We start from the raw sequence: 23,221 nt of genomic DNA, 5'->3' as shown, positions 1-23,221 counted from the left end.
TTAGACTAGGAAAGATCACAAATCCTTAGTGACTGTGTTTTCCTTTTTTTTTTTTTTTTTTTTACATCACACCAGCCCTTGAGATTCAGAGTCATCAGCATTTAAAAGCTTACTAAGGAGGTTGAGCCCCACTTCTGTTCCAAAGAGGCAGTTGTAAAAAGAGCAGCCTTGATGAAGGGGGCTGTGAGAGCAATGTGAGGCGTTGAATGAACGTGCTTTCCTCTTTATTAGCTGTGTGGCTTTAGGCAAGTCGCTTAACCTATCTGAGCCTCAATTTCCTATCTGTAAAATAGAGGCAATAATACCTACCTTGCTGCATTTTGCTGTAAGCATTAGAGGCCTATAGCCTAACAATAATGTCTAAAATAATCAGCCCTCAGCAAATAATATTTGTTCCCCTTCCTGTGTCCCTCCTTTGACCTCCTCCTTACTTTGCACTTGATGTATTAATAGGCACTTGGGATTGGGTATGCCACTTTACTTCTCTGAGCCTCATTTCTAAAACAAGGAGTCAAGTTTCTAGGTTCCTCCTGGGTTCTGAAGTAGTATAGTATCATGAAGAATGAAAGGAAATAGTTGTAGTCAACCATTATGTTAATCAACAAACCATGGTTTTTGTAACAAACTATAGAAATGATCCCTGAAAGTATAGTCTTCAAACCATGGTTTTTGTATGCTGAGATGTGCCACTGTGTTACGACAGTGCCTCTTCTGTCCCGTTCACAAACATTTTCATATTTGAATTTCACACAATCTTGGAGTTTGGCCATTTTTATATTCTTACTATGTTTCTGGCATAGTTTTGCCCTGGAGGACCTTAATCATCATGGGGCAGTCTTTCTGCCCTTCGGAAAGGCAAGAAATAGGTTAATCCTGGGGTCCAACAGACTCCCTGGCAGATGGTAGGTTTTCAGTCAGAGTTGTGGGAGGAATAAATCTGGTTGATACCATTTATTGACTGTCTACTTAAGCTAAGGGCTCTGTTAGAGCTTTATTGACATGATTGTATTTATTATGACAGAAGGCAAGTACAAATCAAGCAACAATTTTCTTCGTATATGTTGGAAAAGTAAATGTAAAACATTGTCCATTACTAAATTTCTTTACTGTACTTCTCTAGCCTTCTACTTTCCTGTATCCTCTGCCCCAGGGTACTTTGATAAAATGTGTCCCACCGTGCTTTATGATCTAAAAGGACAATAGGTGTTAAAAAAATAAATACAGGGACGATAGGCATTTAGAATGCATGTATCTTATTGGCCATCCAGTACTACAACCTGATCTCCTCCTCAAAGTGTTTTGCCTCCTGCTATAGCTGTCGCTCAGCTGTTCTTATAGGATCCTATGTGTTTTATGTTTTGGGCTTCCTCCAGGAGCCACAGCTATCTCTTGGTTATCTAAAGGAGATCATCCAGCATGGCTTATGGTTTTCATCTGGCTCCCTGCCTCTTGGAGATTTTACTGTTCATTCACATCTCTACCAGAGGATAGGGAGAGGAAAAGAAAAAAAAAAAAAAAGCTGGAACTCAAACCAGTGCATTTTGCTACTTGGTTACAGTTCTGGTAAATGACGGGACCAGAAGGGAAGGAAATTGAACTTGTAGGGTTTCCATAGCCATTTGGCCCACTTCCCAAAGGTTTTGCTGGCCAGTGTGTCTGAGGATAGGAAGTGGCTTGGGTGTGGTTTCAGACCTGGGCCTCCACTCTCTCATCAGAAAAGATGGGATAAAGCCTATAGGTCATTCCTCTGTTTGAAAAAGTGGTTGACCGGACTTATACATGTGATTATTGCTGGAACACTGCGTGGAGGGTTGTATGCCAACAGCATGGCTGTGTAAGGTAGAAGGTGGCATGATGGTTACTTGTGGTTGTTTTTATCCCAAGTTCTTTGGCATTCAGGGCATGGGACAAAAGTATATAGTTTTGGTTTGGCATTCTATGACTATCCAGCTGGGTTATTTTCTTTCCTCCTCTTTTATGGGGTAGTTTAAGGTTTAGATTTTCTTTTTACCGCAGAATCTAATTTAGTTGCAGCATTTTAAAAATTATTCTTTTGTATATGTGCCCAGAGCTTTTTAGGTTATTGGTAAACTTTAAAAAATACCACAGTGCTTGTAAACATATATAATTTAAGAACCAGTCAAGACAGAAGTCTATGATATCCCTTGGAAAATTCTTACTTGGAAGTAATTCTAATTAAGAAGATATTTTCTGGTTTCCTTCTTGCATGCCTTATTAGTAATAATGCTATTAGTTGGATAGAATCATTTTTCTCCCTAGGATTTAATTTTTCCCTATTCCTTTTCTTAGTTATTATAGAATAATCAATTTTATTGTAGTTACCTTTTATGAAAAACATGTCACACTTGTGATAACAAACAATTAATATGACAGAGATGAGAACAGCTGGATTCTTGAAAGTCAGCGTTTTACAGATGTTCTTTTATAACAAGCTCAGTGAAAATGAACTACAGGGAAACCTCATTAAACCACAATTGATTTATTCAAAAGAATCTTACAATTTAAAGAACATGTTCTTCCCCCAGTTACTATATACCCTATTTTTTTTAAAAACAAGGATATGGATAACTTGCTTGACTATTCAGAACTATTTTGTTTTTCCTGTCATTTGAATTCCAAGTTAGGACAGTTTAATTCTTTTTTTTTTTTTTTTTTTTTTAAAGTTCAGCTGTTTTTTTTTTTTTTTAATATTTTTTATTTATTTATGATAGTCACACAGAGAGAGAGAGAGATAGAGAGAGAGAAGCAGAGACATAGGCAGAGGGAGAAGCAGGCTCCATGCACCGGGAGCCCGACGTGGGATTCGATCCCGGGTCTCCAGGATCGCGCCCCAGGCCAAAGGCAGGCACCAAACCGCTGCGCCACCCAGGGATCCCTTTTATTTTTTTTATTTTTTATTTTTTTTTAGTTTAATTCTTTTAGGTAGTAAAGAGACTAATGTCTACTGAATGAAACACCAAAAGAATATACCACCGATTTCTGACTGTGTGTTGGGCCACAGTGAACAAAAATGGTTAGACTATGAAATTTTGGTATTCAGAAAATACGGTGACCTGATTTTTCCTTCTGGAACATGTCAAGGTCTAGTGAAGACAACATTGTTCTGCTTAGGAAAGATGAGATTGTACCTTAGTTCTACTCTGTAAGATGTACATGATGAATCACTTAAGTAAATGCACCATAGCCACTGATTGCCTTTTTTTCACTTCTGGCATGGGGATTTATTTGAGGAATTTATTTAATTTACCCAGCATGGGAATTTATGTTAATAAAATAATGTTTATTTACCCAGTTATTTGCTTCGATGTTAGTCGATGGCTCAAAAATGAATTAAGCTTGTAATATTTCTTGGAGCTACTTTATGCCATTGCCCCAGAAACTGAGAACTTCCCAAGCCTTTAAGGAAGTCATACTTGATACAACAATGCAACATAAAGCACCAGCATCATCATACTTTCTGAAATTCCTTCGTACAATGCCAAAGAATTTAAAAATAAGTTTATTTTGTAGGGACTAAAATTAGTCTAAATCTATTTATGATGGTATTATGGGAATTAATAAAATGCACAGGAACACAACATATTTACAATGTGCATTTGCTTAGTATTTGGTATATGTAAACCTGAACATGAGCTTCAGTATTTTTGGCACATGAACTTCAGTATCTGCCAGGGGTATCTTTCTCCTATTAAAAGACTGCTTTTCCCAAGTACTGCTTCCTTGGAAAGAGACTTTGTTGGTGACTATGTGGCTGTTGGATCAGAATGTGAATCATGTTTGATATACTGTGACCACCATTCTTTTAAATGCTTCTCTGCCTAAGCTTATGTATCTAGATTGGGTAAGGAGGTAGCAGTAACAGATTATCATAATTTACAACAGACATTATCTATTTTCCACAATTGACTGTTGTTATCTTGGGCGAATAGCTGAAGGGAGCTGTAGTAGGTCTAGCCTTTTCTCTTTGATCCTCATTCTGCTCATGATGGTTAATATTTGTTATGAGACATCTTCTAAAATGCGCAAAGGCTTAATGACCTTTCATGGTTTTTAATTCAACTCTTTCTATGTTGCTAAGTGGCCAAGGAACAACTTTACTGTGTTGTCTAAAATTTTGAATTTTTATTTTATTATTATTATTTTTTAAATTTTTATTTATTTATGATAGTCACAGAGAGAGAGAGAGATGCAGAGACATAGGCAGAGGTAGAAGCAGGCTCCATGCACCTGGAGCCCGATGTAGGATTCGATCCTGGGTCTCCAGGATCGTGCCCTGGGTCAAAGGCAGGCACCAAACCGCTGCACCACCCAGGGATCCCCTTGAATTTTTAAAGTACTGCTATTAATGCTAAGTTGGTAGTAAGTGATTTTAGAAAAAATACGTTGGGAAAAATAAGTAGAGGTATTTGCAGAGTACTTTCACCAATTCAAGATTTATAAATCTACATTGCACGTTCTTGGGGAGTATTAAACAACATCACATAATAATATGTAGCTCCATCTAGTTTGGAATGCTAATGGAAGAAACTGGTATTAATGGGGTACCTGCTATGAACTAGGTACCTTGTAAGGTCCTTATATATACTAGCATATTGATCCACTGAGGTAGTATTACTAGCTCTGTTTTAAAGGTTAAACCAAATGTCCCAAGGTCAGTTAAGTAGTAAGTGCAAGCTAATCTTTTATGAAAACACATGCCTTCCTGACTATATCACTAGTCTATTTCTCTAGAATTTCTGGGTCTTTGCTTCTAGTAAAATAGCTAATATTTGTTAAATCTGTAGTATCAGATTTTGCAGATTCTTCATAGGCACAATTATAAAGCAGCCTATACCTAACATAGGTATTTGCATACCCATCACCACCTGCCTGTCTTCTACCAATCAGTTAACCTAATTCTAGAATTCTTCCTTCATGTGATGTATACATGATCTTCTCCTGTCTATTGCAAAGGTTTAAAATGCTATTCAAGCCCTTAAAACTTATCACTGGAATGGCTAATTGGTCCCTGTTGGCTCTGGTTAACACTGAGCGATGTAACTAAGTTAATATACTGAACCACCATTTTCATTAAGTCATTTGATGTCTCCCAGTTGCCTACAGATAAAACTCCTTTATTTATTTATTTATTTATTTATTTATTTATTTATTTATTTATTTATTTATATTTTATCATTTCATTTATTGGTGTTCAATTTGCCAACATACAGAATAACACCCAGTGCTCATCCCGTCAAGTGCCCCCCTCAGTGCCGATCACCCATTCACCCCCACCGCCCGCCCTCCTCCCCTTCCACCACCCCTAGTTCGTTTCCCAGAGTTAGGAGTCTTTATGTTCTGTCTCCCTTTCTGATATTTCCCACACATTTCTTCTCCCTTCCCTTCTATTCCCTTTCACTATTATTTATATTCCCCAAATGAATGAGAACCTACAAACATTTATATAAATTGTCCCTAGTCTGACTTTTCTGAATCCCCTCCCACTACCCCTCAAACTGGACCTGGATCCAGTGTTGCCAAATGGTCTTCTTACACCTCCACCTGTGTATAATGCTGTTTTTCCAGCCCTTTCATTCTTAACAAACTTGACCATTCTGAGCCCACGGCAGATCCTGGTTCTTCCCTGAAAGCTTCCACTGTTAGCTCTGAGGGGGAGCGATCTTCTCTACTCAGGCCACCCCTTGCTAAACCACTTACTGCAAGGTGTTATGAAAAGAGAGCAGGTTTGACTACTGAGTCTTTTACTTACTGTCTGTGGGCTTAGGAGGTCATTTCATATAAGGAGGTCACTATCATAAGATTCAGTTTTCTTACATATAAAATGAGTATAGGTGTGACAACCCTCATGTGACCTACCATGGATGAGCTGCTTTTCTTGTGACTCAGTGCCTTTAGTTGTAAAATGGAGATAATAAGAATAATTGATGTAGAATGGAACATGTGAGAATTTCCTGTGTATGAGGATGAGTTAGGTTATGTTGCAGGAAAAGTCAAGCCCAAGTCTTACTGCCTTAAAACCACAAGATTTTATTTCTTTATCATACGACACATCCATCTCAGGCCAGCAGAATTCTGTTTCACACTGTTCACAGTCAAGGTTGCCAGAGCCTTCACTAACTTGGAACAACAGTAGGAGGAAGGGGATGTAGTGAATTGTGTGTGTTGGTTCTTTTATCTCTTTTCTCTTCTTTCTTTCTTTGTTTCTTTGTTTCTTTCTTTCTTTCTTTTGAGTGAGATATCACAGTGGAGAGGAGAGGCGGAGGGAGAAAGAAAGAGAGAATATCTTTTTTTTATGGTGAAAAAATTTAAACTTAGATTTATAGCCAGCTGGACTCAGTTTAGATGGTCCCAATTTTGTTGGCAACATCCAAAGCATCATAGTCAGGAGCCAGTCGAACATATACTTTCTTCTCTCCATCAGGCCTGATCAAGGTGTTGACCTTGGCTACATCAATGTCATAGAGCTTCTTCACAGCCTGTTTGATCTGGTGCTTATTGGCCTTGACATCCACAATGAACACAAATGTGTTGCTGTCTTCTATTTTCTTCATGGCTGACTCAGTAATAAGGGGGAACTTGATGATGGCATAGTGATCAAGCTTGTTTCTCCTGGGGGTGCTCTTTTGAGGATATTTGGCCTGCCTTTGGAGACGCAGGGTCTTGAGTCATCGGAATGTAGGTGACGTGCGGATCTTCTTTTTTTTTGTGACTGTGCATGCCTTTCAGCACCGCTTTCTTAGCTTTCAAAGCCTTTGCCTTGGCTTTGGCTTTGGGAGGGACAGGGGCTTCCTTCTTCTCCTTTGGCACCATCTTTGTGAAGGGGCAAGAGAGAGAGAATCTTAAGCAGCTTCCTCCACCCAGCTCAGGGCCCAACACAGGGCTTGATCCCATGACTCTGAGATCATGACCTGAGCCAAAATCAAGAGTTGGACACTTAACCAACTGAGCCACCCAGGTGCCCTAATTGTGTGTTGGTTCCTAAAGCTTCTATTGGAGGTGATACCCATTACTTCTTCTCACATTTCATTATCTAAAGCAAATCACATGACCACAGCTAACTTCAAAGGGACAAGGAAGAATAATCCTACCAAATGCTCAGAAGATCATAGCCCAGAAACATTAGGGAATGGCACCAATGATGGCCATACCAGCTTGTGTCATTGAACTATTTTCTTATGGTAAGGTGTGTTTCAAGATTTATCTGTCCTTCTATGGCTTAAGCTCTTTGGAGTCACAGTGGGGATCTATTCTCTGCCTTCCTTTCTCCACAGTGATCAGGATAGATCTTCAGTAATGTTTTACTGAGTAGGTGATTAGAATACTACTCCAAGTGGCTTTTCCTCTGATCTTAGGGAGCAACATAGGTTTCAAATCCCCAGATTTGCTTTGTGCTAAGGAAAATCTTAGGTAGAATTTATGTAACACAAAACCAAGGTAAGGTCTCTGAAAGGACCTGCTGTCTTTTTAGCTGATCTCTTATGGGACTATGAACTTGGTGGCATTTAGAAAAGTGCTCCTTTAAAGCTTCACCTTTCCTTTTCTGAAGGACCAGAGTCAAAGGTTGGGATTAATTTCTGATTAGTCTCAAGCAGCAATATGCTAAATGGATCAGAAAGAGGTGAGTGTATCATATCAGAACTTGGGCTTGCTCAGCTTCAGGAACACACCGGAAATCACCTTTCTAGATCTGTGGGAAAGGCTAGAAAAGACCTGTGGTGTTGAGAGATGAAGTTTTCAGCTGAAAATCACTTACTCAATGGTCTGAAGTCATATAATTTGATTTTTCATTTATAGTCATAGAAGACATTTATATTTGTTACTGTAAAGTTAGTAAATATAGATGGATAAAACAGAAAAAAACCACCATAAAAGGGAAAATTACCCAAATGAAAAACATCTTATTTCTCATCTTGAATTAATGTATTTTAAACAAAACACCATATACTCTTTCATTGCTGTAGTGAATGTTTCTTACAACACTGGTCAATTAACATACTGTGTTATAGTTTCTGTCACTACACTGTAAATTTACAGACAGTAAATTTACATCATAAACTTGGCCTGATGTTTTCAAAGAAATTCCTTTTTATTAAACAAATTTTAAACAATACATAACAACTGTCTTTCTCTGACTTAGAATTACAAATCCCAGATGCAAGCATGGCTTTCTAAAAGTCACGAAAACAATCTTTAAGTAAACAAAATGAAGTGGGTCACAAGTAAGCGGTTCCATGAGTCTATGGCTTGATGTGCAACAGAGATGAGAGAGGCATTACTAAAAAATCGGGATGCTCTGAAAGAAATGGGCAAAGGGACTCTTCTGTATTGTGGAGCTTTTGACAGTGTGCCAAAGTTGGAAAGTGAGTCACTTCTGCTGCTGCCAAAACTATTCTAGAAGCCTGTGAAACTGGAGTCCATGTTCCAGGCACTCCACTACCTTTGATGCAGTTGATTGGGAACCTCAAACAGTAAGTCAGAGGGCTGTCTGGCTATGGGGGGAAGAAGGTGCTGGTGGGCGTACCCTCTAATCTGACCCCATGACCCTTTTCTCTTCTTGGCCACCCTTGGATGAGAACATCAGTGGAAAATTGTGTGATCTCTTCAGGAGACTGACTCAATTTGGACATAGCCCTATGTCCAAAGAGGCAGGGCCTCTTCCTTCCTACTAGGCAGTGGGAGAATTTATTGGCTTCCACTTCTCAGTTGATTTTTCCCCTCTTCCTCTTAGTTATCTTTTAAAAAGAATGTGGCTATGACTGGTTTGGCGGTATCTGGTCTTACCAAATGAATGTCACAACTTGAGACTGAATAAATCATCACAGAAATGGAATTAATAGAATTAATTAGAATTCTAGAACTAATTAATTCTAGAATTCTGATTAATAGAATTAATCATCATATTAAATGAAATTAAATTATAAACTGGGGCCCTGGATAACATGACAACTTATATCCATTTAATGCATTGTATGTTGGTGTCATTATTACTATATTATCATCTTCATTTTATAGGCAAGAAAATTGAGACAAGCAGAGGTTGAATCTTGCCCTAGATCACATGAAAATTATGCTTAGGTTTCTTTGTATCTCCCCATTGCACGCTGAATGTTTCTATTTTCTTTCCTATAAATCTAAACAATACCATTTCCTGCCTTTCTCTCCTCCAGCCTTTCTCTCCTTCAAGCCTGCTGTGTTCACCTCCAAACACTTCATTTACCCACAGCACTATGAACATGCTGTGGGTGATAGCATCTGAACCCTTTTGGTTTTGGCATCTCCCTTCTCAATCTCCTTTCTCTCTATTTGCTTAAATTCTATCTGTTTTCTCAGGATAGTCTCCATTCCTGCTCCTCTGTGAAGCCTTCCCTGGACTGTCCAGCCCACAGAGATCTCTTTTATCCAAAAAATTCCCTTGGCCTTTGTTACCTGTAGTACTTCTTCACTGCTTCCGGAGTCCCTAGTAGTAGTAGTTCTCTTTGTAGAAGTTTATGTGTTAAACCCTAGTCTAGACTGTGAGTTCCTTCAAGGAGGAACAGCAAGCTTCAGTGAGTACTGGTACTTTATCTCATACCTTGTTGTGTACTGTTCCTCCTGTAGAAATATACATAGCATACTGTCTATTTGTAACCTCTAAATTGAAGAGGTGTATGATTACCATCATTATTCATATTGACATAGTTCATGCAGGAAGCAGTTAGAGGAGATGCTAAATTGAGAACTTGAAGCTTGGGAAGTATTTATCCTAGCTTGATTTTATTCAGTATTTTTTTAATAACTGAAAAGGATTTGTAGATTTAATGACACATACCAAGCTTTATAACTCCCGTATACTTCATTTTGTGCCGTGTACTTAAGCATCAGTAAATTGAAATCACAGACCAGAAAACCAAGGAAGATACACTTTTTCTTTTTTTATTTTATTTTATTTTATTTTATTTTATTTTATTTTATTTATGATAGTCACACAGAGAGAGAGAGAGAGAGGCAGAGACACAGGCAGAGGGAGAAGCAGGCTCCATGCACCGGGAGCCCGACGTGGGATTCGATCCGGGGTCTCCAGGATCGCGCCCTGGGCCAAAGGCAGGCGCCAAACCGCTACGCCACCCAGGGATCCCAGATACACTGTTTCTTGAAGACAGGCTTCTCCCCTGGAGTTGAGCTCCTATTGAATGCTAACACTATGTCCTTCATCAAAGACTTCTTCAATCCTGGGGATCCCTCTCTCTGTGACTATCGTAAATAAATAAAAATTAAAAAAAAAAAAAAAAGACTTCTTCAATTCTTTTTTAGAGTCAAAATAAAGATCCGGATAAGACCAACTATCTGCAACTTAATCCTGTTGATTTCAAAACCCTTAGTACAAAAGGAAAATAAGGCTGACTAACTTTAAGGCCCATGCATTCTGGGTATGTTTTCTCCGAAGATACAGGGTACTAGGTCTTAAAGGACTTAAGCCTGAAGTCTGTAACTTTGATAATAAAAGATGTTTTGTGTTTCAATGGCATCTGATGTTTAAGGATTAATCTATCTCTAAATCCATCTGCAGGAGACCCAGATGTGGTATATAGAGATGATTTGACCGACTTTATGGCGGAGGACTGGAATTTTGCCTTAAATGGTACTCTGCAGAGATAAGAATCTTGAGTTTGGCAACATACATTGATAAAAATAAGTGAGTAATTTCTAAATCTCCACTCTCCTTCGGTCTGTGAAGACAGCCTTAATATTAGAGAATTGCCAAGCAGGCACATGATTAAAAGATGCTGTGAGGATTTGAATTAACTGATGCAGGGCAGCAAGAAGTAGGAACAGAGCCCGAAGAGACAGGACGGATAGAAGACATTTTTCTGAAGAATACAGAGTTAACTTTTTTTGGCTTTCTTTCTTCAAACATACCAGTTCACAGGATAATCATAATCCCAGCAGTTTACATTTACATAATGCTTTACCACTTGCTTTCACAGATTTTATTCCCACTTGATCAGAGGGAGCCTGCTTTGTGCAGAGCACCTAATCTTGAAATAAATCATTTACTATATGAGGATTTAAACAGGTCTTTTGGATAAAAAGTGCATTACATATTTATGAGCACTGATTTCAAGAATCACTTTGAAAGAACTATTGATGTTGCTCTATATTAGAGATCCCAACTAAATCCCATTTGATTCATCCTTGTTTTTTTTTTTGTTTTTTTCTTTTTTCCGGAGGTTCCAAATCACGTTTGTAAATGCTTGAGGGCCCATTTCCTCCTATAAGAAGGAAAACATTTAGGTGCAAGTCAGGAACTTATGAACCTTCTGCCTCTGTTCTCAGTACATCGGGAAGACCAGTTTTCTGAAATTAAAATGGCAGTCTATTTTGTGAGGCAATAATAATGGTGATGGTAATGATGATAATAAAATGTAGGGATTCTAATTCAGGACAGCAGGAGAGAGGAGATTATAGTCTATTAAAACAAAGTCCTTTGATGTCTGCTCTGAGGAGGGATCCCCAAAATGGTTATTATTCGCTTTTAAAATGAGTTATTGCTTGAGTGTCCCTGCTTTATTTTGTTATTTAGAGGTTGTTTATAAAGGTTATTGCCATTAAACCAGTTGCTTCCTGCGTAATCAGATCCCGAACATACTAGGAGAAAACAAAAGACAATCGCATGTAACTGAAATTATTTTGGGGGCTCCTGAGAAGAGAAAGAAAAAAATAGAATAAACATTGTTTACCGATTGCCACAGTTCAACTCCCATCAAAGATATTGCTTTCTTTAAATTAAAAATGAAATTCCTAGGGGAAGAGCTTTCTTCCCCTCTCTTTAAAAAAACAAAAGGGGGTAAAAACCGAAAGCAGGGGCAGCTTTGCAGGGCTACTGGTGCCTGAGTAGAATTGCTAACTGGTTCCTCTCTCTTTGCTGGGCTGTCTGTATTCACTGTATCACAAGCTTGAAGCCAGACCTCATTTGACTGAGCCAAAAAATGGTCCTTTTGTTGCTGTTTTTTTCCCTAGTGTCATCTCTCATGGTTGCCTGGGCAACCAGTGTGTATCCTTTCAGCATAGGTTACTGGGCCCCAGGAAGGAAGTGCTCCCGCGCTGGCCTGCTATTTTTATAGAACCGTTACATAATACAATCTATTAAAGCTTCCTCTTGGTGTTTTATTGCACAAAGGGGAAATTAAGTTTGATGACTCCTAAATGTTGGATGGAGGATGTCAGGTGACTCGGATTGTTTGGCTCAGGCCACATAGCAACAATATTCCTATATGCAATTCAAGGAGAACCGATATACAATCGTGCCCTTGGCAGTGTTCGCCTGCCTGCAGATCACTGGAGGAAACTGAGCTCTCGGCTGCTCTGCTCAAGGGTGCAAGTTTTGTCCAACTGTGCAAAGCTCCCTCTCTGGTAGGATGACAGCAGACAATGAAACACACTATTCACAGTTGAGGGCAGAGGGAATTTTAAAGGTGTAGCACATATGCTTTTAATAGGTGGCATGATCTCTAAAAAAGAGAATTGGATTGAAAGGCAGGGGACCAGGATTCTCTTCCCAGGACGGTCCCTGAAGCATTACACGAATGCTGTGCACTCTGCTTTCCCACTGTGGTCAGTGGTCAGGGAACTGGACCTGGGTAACTCTGCAGCGGTGGGGGAAGGGGAGCATCGGGAGAGAGAGGGCATCATAGCTAAAAGGCTTTTTAGTGGAGACCACTAGAGGCCACAGAGTCTTTTCACACTTGCCACATGACTCCAGTGATTCTCTGCTTGCTGCAGGAACCAACAGGGAATGCCAGTTCTTAGCACCTTTTATTCTCACCTTGCTCACCAGTTACAATTTGCCACCCGTCTGACTGAAAGAAGGTGCAAATGTACAATGGGGTCAGAAGCCCTGTCCTGGAACAGAAATGAATCCTTCTACCCTCAGGGGAGATTTACTGCCACAAGTGACCTGAGGTCGGCGTTCCCTGGACTGGAGAGGATCTGAGCTGGCCACTCTCTCCTGTCTGTTCACAATCTCCCTCTGCTATTTTATCAACTCCCATCACTTCAACTACACCTTGAGGCCCCTGACTCTCAAATCTGCTTTTCTTTGAGGTTCAGCTGTTCTGTATGCTCAGTGCCTGCCGGAGATCTTTCTCTGGTTGTCTGACTTTATCTCCAACTCAATATACTCAACAGGAAACACATTCTTTTGTTTGCCAAACCCATGACCCTTGCTGATTCCCTGGTTTCCGTGAATAGCCGAATTCAGAGAATGCTAGATGTTGCTGGTCATCTGGTCCAATCTTTCCGTTTTGTAGATGAAGATGAGACTGAAAAGGTTAAGTGATCTGTTCAAGGTCATCCAGAAGGTTGAGAACAGAGGGAAGCCCTCTTGACGATGGACCCCACTCCATTACACCTGGGCTTGATTATCTCTAAGAATTTTGAACCCTTTTCCCTACCCAGTCTTATCAAATCTTCTTTCTTGATCTCATAATCTAGTCTTTCCTGTTTCCACTCCTGTTGTAATAATTGAGATCTTACTTGCATCAAAACTAGACAATTTTAGTTTCTGGATTGGATGCTGCCTTTCTACCCTTTGAATCAATATTGCATTTTACCTCTGGAATAATCTCACAACTTCATCATGTCACTTTATTATGCAAATGATTTTGACTGTTTATAATATATTAAAGTCTGAATTTAACTTTTCCTAATTTGGCCCTCTCACCCCCAGTTGGCCTTTCTAGCTTTATCATCCATCCCAATCAATGACCTCTATTTGGCAAGGTTTACTTTGCTTGCCATTCTTTCTTGGTAGGTCAGAGATTCATGGACTGGTTGCCTTTTTTTAATGTGATGGCTTCGGATAGGATGACTTCTCATGAAATATTCCCAGTCCCATTCTCTAGGGTTCCCGGAAAATAAAAAATGATATGGATAGAATAGTAAGGAATATTTCATGCCAACCTTTAGTCACTCATTCAGAACAGTTCATTGAGTATTTACATTATGCACAAGCAGTGAGAAAGATATGGCCCCTGCTGTGTCAGAGTTTATTAAGTGCAGAAGACAGGCATTACATAAAAATTACATAGCCATTAAATATATGATTACACAGAGAACTAATTTATCACAAATGTCTTAAGGGCTATGAAACATAAGGGTATGAGAGCAAATAATGGTGAGGAGCGGGGGCGAGGGCAGCAAGAGGATGAGATTTAATGCGGACTGGGAATTCAGAGAAGAATTTCCTGAGGAAGTGACATTTACACCAAAACAAGAAAAACAAGATAGGGTTGGAGAAGCAAAGGGAATGGGTAAGGGAGGAGGAAAGGCCTATCCCAGCTGAGGGAAGAGAGTGATGAAAGCCTCCAGGAAGCAAGGATCTGGAAGTTTTGCAGCAATTCAGGGAAGGCTGAGACTGGGGGCAGGGCATGGCAAGCGAGTTCAAGTGTGTATACAAAAGGTTAAAAAAAACAACAACCCTATGACAGCATGTCATCTCTTTGCAGGCTTTACAGGCTGTAATTCAGGTTCTTTTGATTTTAGGGGAACCCTTATATCTGGTAAAATTCCTTCTCAGAGAAGTACACAAATAATTGTGCACCAAAAACAGTGTTTACTTTCTTTGTTTTAAAAAGATGTAATGATTTAGGAGACTGGGGATTGGGTTTGAGCTTTCCTCAAACCACTGGCTTCTGCAGTTAAGTTAAATTTATTATGGTTTCTTATCCTAGGAATTTGACCTTATTTTCCCTGTGGGAAGAAGGTTTTTTTTTTTTTTTTTTTTTTTTTTTATGTGTAAACTGAATCTCAATAAATAGCTGATTCACTCTGGAATATCAGGCTAAGGGAACTTCCAGTTGTTTAACTTCTGTCCATTAAAATAAGAAAACATGCCTCTTAGATAAGATGATTGAAACAGTCTTTTATTTCCATAAATTAAGTAATAGAAGAAAGTATAAGATATATAAAAGATAGGAGTATAAAACTTGAAGATACAATTTAAAATTCTTTTTCTTAGAAACTTTGACCTAAAAAAAACTACTCTATGTAAAAGGGGAAAATAATAGAGTTGGAATGATGTACGTGACTGTGTTCTATTAATGTAAACAGGAAGGATGGAGAACATTTTTATTTTTTCTTTCCCTTTGGCAAGCTCTCAGCCCAGCTTCCTATGGGTGGAAATGGGCAATAAATAGTAGGGTATCCAGTGGCCTCTTTCTAGGCCTCCTGGCTACTAGCATTGGCAAGGACATTACTCCCCTTTTCTTCTTATTTTTAGTGTTGATTTTTTTTTCTTTCTCAGGGTTGAGGTTAAGGCAGGGGCCTGTCATTATCAGGCGGTGAGGTGAACCACAGAGACTGGTTTCCCAAGAATCTGCACCCAACTGCCAACCTGGTGGGTCAGAGTCATCATCTTTACTACCGCGGGTGGTTTTCCTGTGAAAGTGAGACTTCCTTTAAATTAACACACACACACACATACACACACCCCACACACCACACAGAGGAGTAGTGTGCGCCCTCCCTGCCTCCCATCTGTTAACTTGAGATAATATATCCTTGTTCTTATTCTCTTCTGCAAATAATTCCCTATATGTTGAACTGTAAGCAAAGTGCTAAGTAATTTCTGAGGATGAGAAGTCATTACATATTTTCTGGTGTTTTATGGTGATTCACCAAATACTTTTCTGTGGCTTTGTCTAAAGGACAAGATTTCCTTCTATTAATGAGCAGAAAAAGTAATCTATATTTTAAAAAGGCTTTGCAATTCCTGAAAGAGAAATTTTTGCAATCCTGGAGGTTTGGGCCAGACTAGGTTCTTTGTGGGGAGCCAAAAAGAGAAACAAGGATAATAGTTTCTTAGTTGATGACAACTTACCTTAATACACTTTAGATATAATCAGTATATAGGGAGTTGCTATAAAAAAACACCAAATCCATGGTAGAGTTAAAATTTTTGATTCTCGTTAGGAGCAAAGAACTTTGTCTTTGTCTTTGTTTTCTCATTCAGGTATAAACAAGATCATTGTATATTTAGGGGATAGCATATTGTGCTTCTGCCTTCTAATGGCTGGGGGAATGTTGTTGAATGGGTGTTTGGTGTTATGGCTTAGAATACCATTGTTGGAGCAGCTGGGTGGCTCGTTTGGTTAAGCATCAGACTCTTGGTTTCGGCTCAGGTCATGACCTCAAGGTCCTGGGATCAAGCCCTATGTCAGGCTCCATGCTGAGCACAGAGTCTGCTTGGGATTCTCTCTCTCCCTCTACTGTTACCCTGCTCACATGCTCTCTCTCTTTAAAATAAGAAAATAAATAAATATTTAAAAATAATATGAATAAAATACCCTTGTTATTTGAGTCCCTCATATTTAAAAAATGTATGTGTTCTTGTAAATGAAACTGTAAAGTTGGATCACTGAATCCATAGAGTGATTGGGGGAGAAGGTGCTCATACTTTCTATCAGAACACTCAGTTTTATTCAATTTGTGATTGCCTCATTCTTGAGAGTATGGTAATAATGACATCATATGCTATCTTACCTGGCTACTTCTATTGTATGTTGCTAGTTAAGACAAATGAAAAAAAAGAAAATGTTATAGAGTTTTTGCTTTATTGTCTCTTGGTAACATAAATAGTTGCCCGAGATTGAAGACAAATTCCAAGACCAGCAATTAACTTTCCAAATCCTTTTACACTTTTATAAACCCCTTTCAGTTTTACAAATACTATGATTATCAGTCCTTTCAGGTATTAGCCAACTAAAAGGATGCACCTTTAATTCTAAGCACCTTTAATTCAGTTACTAAGAATAATTCTAAAGCTATAGATGACCAGACCTGGAAGGTACTTTAAGGATCTTGTCCAATTTCTTATTACTTAGTTAATGAAGTAGAAAGGTGGTGTCTCAGAGAAAGCCATGTGGTTGTTACATATGCCAGGTTGCAGGCTGGCTGTTATATACCCTATAGTGTCTGCTTCCATGTACAATCTCACAGAAGCCTGGCATTAGGGCAGGCATTTTATATACGTGATGGTTTTGAGAAAACATCAAGTTTAGACCCTTATACTACTGTGAATCTCTTGAAGCCTTGTTTCTCTCATCTGTAAAATGGCAATAATGGTAGTCTCTAGCTTTTACGATTATTATGGAAATTAAATTAGATAATATGTGTAAAAATAGAGCCCATAGTAAGTACTCTATAAATGTTAGTTTTTATTATTCTCATTTTCAAAAGTCATTTACAGTATCTTTAAACTATTATGTTCTAAATTCTAACTCTCAAAGATAGTAATCTATTAGAAGCTCACCCCATTCCGCTAACATGCTTATTAAATGTCTACCATGTGCAAGACACTGTACTGGGTCTTTTGAGAAACAGGAGTATGAATAAGAAATCCTTGCCCTATATGGGTCTGTGTGTGTGTGTGCGTGTGTGTATGTGCACACATGTGTGTGTGTGTATGTATGTATGTATGATAGAGTGTAAGTAGCATGGGGTAGGGATAAGAAATGGTAGAAATAAAGTTTGGTGATATGATACATTATCTTCTTCAGTGTCTGTCTTTCCGGGTCCTGGCACATCATTTACTCTCTGACCTTTATGAGGTTCTCTTGAAGCAACTTCATTGAATTTTTACAACTTCCAATGGCTTCTTAAACTCTAGATCTTCTCCTAACAGAGGCTAATCCCACTACATTCAGGAAGACTGTTAAGACTTTATTCCCTCCGCCCTGCATCTGAACAGCTTGCAGTTGTTCACATGCACACAGGAGCAAGACTTCCTAGTGGACATTAACAAATTCATGTTTCTGAGAACATGATTGCCTGCAGATAAGGGCAGATTTTTCTTACTAAATACTTCTCTCAGAATTTTTCCTTAAAGTTTCTGAAACATGAAGCTACAGTGAGCAGAAATTGTCCACTTCCTGTGGAACCTTAGTCATATATTACTATTTCCACCCATTGCAGGGCTGTGATTTCTCATTAGGTGAGGCTCTCTTGTCTCATGTAAATAGATCCTGTTGTCTCACCCTTTGCTCTTGGGTACTCTTGGGTGCTGTTATCTATTTGATTTTCTTGCTGGTAAAATACCTGGGTCTCTTTTGGAAAACACCCAGGGGTGCTTTTTATTTTGATGTCATTATATTAAGAAAGAAAAAAAGCATCTTTATCTTTCTCTCTCATGAGTATGCTGATGGAATGTGTATATACATTTTATAGCCATATTTCTTTACTATCCATCCTCTGTAGTCTCAGCCCCTGCAATCTGCCATTTCACAGAAATCATTTATACTATGGTCATCTTTTGTCTGTACCCACAGTTTTTGCTTCTGATTTTGACTCCAAAAACATAAATTATTTCTGGTTTAACATTTTCAATGTAACATATTGTTATCAGAAGCCCCACTACCTGAATATCTCAAAACTTTAGGCTGCACCAATGACCAAGTTAATAGATAAAAAAAAAAGGTCGAAAACTATTTTATTTTACTTTTTAAAGATTTATTTGCTTGTTTATTTATTTATTTATTTATTTATTTATTTATTTATTTATTTGGAGGGGTGGAAAAGGCAGAGGGGGAGAGACAGAATCTTAAGCTCTGGGAGTGGAGCCCAACCCAGGGCTCAATCTCATGACCCTGAGATCATGACCAGAGCCAAAACCAAGAGTTAACCACTTAACCAACTGAGCCACCCAAACACCACTCAAAAACTGTTTTTGTATGATTCAACCTAAAAGTTGCCTCCTCAAACTGAAGTTATTGCTTTCTCCAAACCTTCATTTTTCCTACCATCGACAGTTCTGACCATTTGGTTGCCAGGTTTGTTAGATTGGGGTCATCTGCAATAGATCCCTCTCCCATCCACTTCTCCATTTCTCCTCCATTTCCTCTGCAAGTGGGAAGGCTTATAGCCATTTTCTTTTTTTTTTTCTTCTTCCTAACCGTGTTATCCCTGGAGTGCCATAATGAAGCTTGAATCCCCCCTTTATAATCTGGTTTATGCCCAGGATTCTTAGGTGCTATGGGCTTGTTTATTGTTCTTTCTCTGGAGGGTCCTTTGTATCTCTTGTTTGAAGTTAAAGATGCTTGTGATTAGAAACAAGGTTCTTAGCTCAATTTTCCAGCATGTATCTATACTCTCCCCTGGGTCTATTATTCTAGTTTAATAAACCACAGTTTAATTTCAGTAAGCTTCGGTTTTCTAATCTGTAAATTGGGACTAATAATATTAGCAGTCTTATAAGGTTGTGGTTGGAATTAATTTAATACGTACAAATCACTTAGAACAGTGACTGGGACATAGTAAGCCCTTATTATGTTAATTATCTGAAAAAAAATCAGAGGATTCATTATCGTGTTGTGATGAGGTCAAATTTCTTTTGTTGTTTTCTCTATTTTTGCAAAAACAAAACCACACCACACTCAAAATCCACAACTTTTAAAAGGTTCATGTTTAATTCCAGGTCTGAAAGAGCTTTTGGTTAATTCTTACTTGTCTTGATTCAATTTCATCCTCCTTAATTATGGAGCTCTTTAATGATGATTTAAAAAAAAAAAAAAAAAACCAGCATCTAAAAACCACGTAGTCTTTAGCAGGTATTTAATATCAACTCTTCTAATAAAGGGTTGCTATGAAGAAAATCTTTTGGTAAAGGTGATTCTCAAACTTTAGTTTGCTGAAATGGCCCAAGAAATATAGTAAGGGATTTGCGCTGCGGTAATGTCTTTGAAGTCTAGTCGCCTGCCTTTAATTTTGCAGTAAGCGCCTAATCTCATTAGATTTCATACACTCAGTGTTTGCACTTGCACAAAAGCTGTCCAAACAAAGCCAAAATGTTGACACCACCGTCCTCTGATGGCATTTAGAATGAATATATTAAACACACTTGCACTAGCATTGCATTAAGCTAAGAAATAAATTTTGAACTTTGAACTCAGCAGGATAAAAAAGCTTTACTTGATAGCCGAGCAATTGTGTTGTGGTATGGTAGAGGGAATCCATTGTGTTGTTCAGAGGATCCAAACTTGCAAACGTTCTCTGCATACAGTAGGCATTGCACTACTAAAGAATTGGAGTGAGGAACAGTCCTCAAATCCTGTTGTTAGGGACCTAAATGGAAGGTAAAGTGAGCTGGTGGCTTTGCTTTGAAATTCACTGAATAAACTTTGATTAAATTCACTTCAGAGAAGGCTCATAATGAAAGAGTATCTCCAAGTTAGTGTGTGAATTAGAGTAGGTCTTTATTCAATTCACTTTGCTAATTTACAGATTTAGAAATTTCCGTTAAAAATGAGGCAATCTTATCTTTTTATTGAAGGTTTGAAAGCTGAAGATTATAAAGAGCGCACAAATGATAAGATTTCTTTGTCTTTTCTCATAAAATAATGATAGCAACTAGGTCAGAATGGAGAACTAACTAAATCTAATGACCAGCAGCATATAATGGTTTCTAAAGAGGTAGTCCCTAAAAGAAATAGATTTCCCCAGAAAGTATGTAGAAATGCTTGTAAACCTACATATATGGAACATGTCCAACAGTGAGGAAGTATGCGCCAGCAACCTATGGTCAAGGAAAATAGTTATCACAAACTTCATATATTAAAGTGTTTGTATGTGACTAACTCAGAGTTGCTCAGTCCTATTGCTTTCACTCTTCCTTTACATATTTATTTTACTTAGATATTTGTTTTTGGCTTCTACTAAGGGATTTTTAAAGAAAGTATTTGACATGTAGTACACTGGCTATTGTCAGAATTCCACAGAAGCTGCTATGTATTCAATCTTGTATCATTCTTTTTCTTTTTTTAAAGATTTTATTTATTCATAGGAGACACACAGAGAGAGGCAGAGACACAGGTAGAGGAAGAAGCAGGCTCCCTGTGGGGAGCCCAAAGAGGGACTGGATCCCAGGACCCAGGGATCATGCCCTGAGCCAAAGACAGATGCTCAATCACTGAGCCACCCAGGCATCCCTTGTATCATCCTTTTCATGAACATCACATACACACACACACACAATTCAATTCTCTTTGGTCTTCATGTTGGAGGTAGTAGTGATTTTTCTGAGTAGCTGGCCTGTTTTTACTTTCTGAGCATCGTGAACTGGTAATTCACTGATCACCTTTTCATCTTTGTTATGACTTCCAAGAAGCTTATAGCTCTATCTGTTTCCTAGTTCAGTGATTATGCAGGGCTACATGGAATGTAGTCTGTATGTGTTACTACTCCTGGCTTTGTTATTTACTTATTCTTATTTTCCTTTTATTCCAATTCTCTGAAAAATCATTATCTTTTAAATTGTATGATTTAAAAAAGCTGTCAGAAATCTTTTGTGGAAAGGGGTATGTATATGTACATTCATAAATTCATAAATTCATACATTCATAGAGAGACTCATGTATCATAGATTCATTGTGGCATGAACGGTTACATGGTTTCCAAAACCACAGCAGATTTGAAACTGAAAATTACAAGGAGTTGAATGATTGCTAGAGAAAGACAGTAAGAATAGCAACTGATAGGACAACTGATAAACTCCATCCAGGATGCCAGAAAACCATCATCAGAGATAGGCGTGAGAATTTAAAAAGTACAGCTGCCCAAGAGCATGCAATGTAGAACTGAAGGACCTGCCTGTCTCATAACCTAAGGGCTCATAAAATGCTGTAGTTCCACACAGGCTGTTACAAGATGACCTTTACAGTGAGATAAGTTTGTGTTCTATTCCATATACTTCGTCTGACACGGCAGTTTCTGCTTATTATTGGTTAGACAGATGTACTTAAAAAATAACGTCTTTTTAGAAGACTAAACTTCAGGGATTGGGAAAATTAGCAGGAAAAAAACTCTTACTTTTCAGTGACACTGAATTAAGGCACCACATGTAAAAATAGTTATTGCTTGACCAGGTGTAAAATTGATACTTCGTTTCTGAACAAACCCCGGCAACCAGCATTTTTGAGAAGACGGTCTGCTTGCTGCATCATGTGAACTGCCTGCCATCAGTGACAATTTAGGCTCATCAAGGTTGAGAATATGAGGACGACTCATCGTCTGTGAAGAGGAGGTTTCATTCCCAAGGATTGAGTGGGAATTCGGTTTGGATGTAAGTTAGAGAATAGCAAGCTAATGTCCCTTTCTTTGACTCAGCTACCTTTTCTTTTCATAAGGTGCTGGAAGGTCCTTAGCTCCCTGGGCTGCAGGAGGAGGGGTGCGTTTTTCAGTGAGAGACAAAGATATTTATTTGATTCTCACTTGTCAATGAACAAAGGCAATAGAGATTATTACCTAAGCTAGCATGTCAGAGTGCTTAAAGGATGGATGGACTTGGGAGCAGAATTCCTGGGTTTAAAATCTTGGCTCCACTATTTACCAGCTATGCGGTCTTAAAGTTACTTCACTTCTCTTTGTCTTAATTTTACCAGCTTCAAAATGGGGACAGTAGTATCTCAAACCACTTACTGTAAGGAAAGTGCTTAAAACAGTGCCTGACTATATTAAATATGTGTTGTATAAATGGCAAATATTCAACATTAGCACCAATCAATTATTAATATTAACCATTGCCATTGAAATAAGAAGAAAAGAGAGATTTATTTACCTTCTAAGGTAATATAAATTACCCCCTTTTCTACATGTTACATTAAAGTTTCTCTTCACATTACATTTGCAAATTTGTGAATATCCTTATTCAATTCTACCCACGTGCCTCTGAAAACCTTGAAAGCCAGTAGTATGTGCAGAAATAGATTTGTGTCTTGGCAATAAAAGTTGTTGGGGTCTATTAAGAATGATTCTAATATACCAAACCTTGTCTCACATTTTAAAAAGTTTATTTTAAATGTGATTTTAAGGGGTGCCTGGGTGGCTCAGTCAGTTAAGCATCTGCCTTTGGCTTGGATCATGAGCTTGAGGTTGGGGGATGGAGCCCCAGGTCGGGGAGTCTGCTTCTCCTTCTCCCTCTACATCTCCCCTTGCTTGTGCACATGTGCTCTCTCTCTCAAATAAATAAATAAATAAATAAACAAACAAACAAACAAACAAACAAATCTTTGAAAAAAAGTGTTTTTTTAAAATGTGGTTTTAATCTCAATTTAAAAGTAACATAACCAAATTACAAAAAATTTTCTATTCTTTTTTAGTTTAACCATATGAACAAAATCATCATTATGGAATAAATTCTCTGGTATGTTCCCATCCAGTATCTTTGTATATG

At 38.3% G+C, this 23,221-nt stretch overlaps 1 long non-coding RNA gene across 1 annotated transcript; it reads left to right on the top strand.

Moving 5' to 3' along the window:
• Positions 1–8,211: 8,211 nt before the first annotated feature.
• LOC119864439 lies at positions 8,212–22,621 on the top strand. The gene is made up of 3 exons (XR_005373955.1): positions 8,212–8,489; positions 10,568–10,693; positions 21,915–22,621. It is a non-coding gene; the product is annotated as an uncharacterized LOC119864439 (long non-coding RNA).
• Positions 22,622–23,221: the final 600 nt, after the last annotated feature.

The sequence above is a fragment of the Canis lupus genome, chromosome 19, assembly GCF_011100685.1.
Source record: "Canis lupus familiaris isolate Mischka breed German Shepherd chromosome 19, alternate assembly UU_Cfam_GSD_1.0, whole genome shotgun sequence".
NCBI lineage: Eukaryota > Metazoa > Chordata > Mammalia > Carnivora > Canidae > Canis > Canis lupus.
The sequence above is the reverse complement of the archived record's forward strand: the minus strand, read 5'-3'. Positions and strand labels throughout refer to the sequence as shown.